The sequence below is a fragment of the Poromitra crassiceps genome (assembly GCF_964638095.1).
Source record: "Poromitra crassiceps genome assembly, chromosome: 1".
Classification (NCBI taxonomy): Eukaryota; Metazoa; Chordata; class Actinopteri; order Beryciformes; family Melamphaidae; genus Poromitra; species Poromitra crassiceps.
Genome location: NC_139623.1, coordinates 1,168,668 through 1,169,725, shown reverse-complemented (window position 1 = coordinate 1,169,725; position 1,058 = coordinate 1,168,668).

Sequence of the window (1,058 nt, the reverse complement as noted above, 5' to 3'; positions counted from 1 at the left end):
TACCTGTTCAATAAAAATGAATCGGTTCAAAGAGAAAAGATGGTTTGCTTTCGCCTTATCTGAATGAGATATGTGTTCTATGGGTACCCACTACCCACAAGTCTCCCCTTTACAGACATGCACACTTCATGCTAATCTCATGCCATGCTGTGGAGGCTACAAGCTCCTCTGTTCCCTCCGGCCGTGCCTGCTGTTATAGCCTAGCCAGAGTCCCTGTCGTCGGCCCCCTCTGCCGACAACCAGGCTGACCCTCAACACCCAGCCTGACCCTCAACACCCAGCCTGACCCTCAACACTCAGCCTGACCCTCAACACTCAGCCTGACCCTCAACACTCAGCCTGACCCTCAACACCCAGCCTGACCCTCAACACTCACCCTGACCCTCAACACTCAGCCTGACCCTCAACACTCAGCCTGACCCTCAACACTCAGCCTGATCCTCAACACTCAGCCTAACCCTCAACACTCAGCCTGACCCTCAACACTCAGCCTGACCCTCAACACTCAGCCTGACCCTCAACACTCAGCCTGACCCTCAACACCCAGCCTGACCCTCAACACCCAGCCTGACCCTCAACACTCAGCCTGACCTCAACACCCAGCCTGACCCTCAACACTCAGCCTGACCCTCAACACCCAGCCTGACCCTCAACACCCAGCCTGACCCTCAACACTCAGCCTGACCCTCAACACTCAGCCTGACCTCAACACCCAGCCTGACCTCAACACCCAGCCTGACCCTCAACACCCAGCCTGACCTGACCCTCAACACTCAGCCTGACCCTCAACACCCAGCCTGACCCTCAACACCCAGCCTGACCCTCAACACCCAGCCTGACCCTCAACACCCAGCCTGACCCTCAACACCCAGCCTGACCCTCAACACCCAGCCTGACCCTCAACACCCAGCCTGACCCTCAACACCCAGCCTGACCCTCAACACCCAGCCTGACCCTCAACACCCAGCCTGACCCTCAACACCCAGCCTGACCCTCAACACCCAGCCTGACCCTCAACACCCAGCCTGACCCTCAACACCCAGCCTGACCCTCAACAC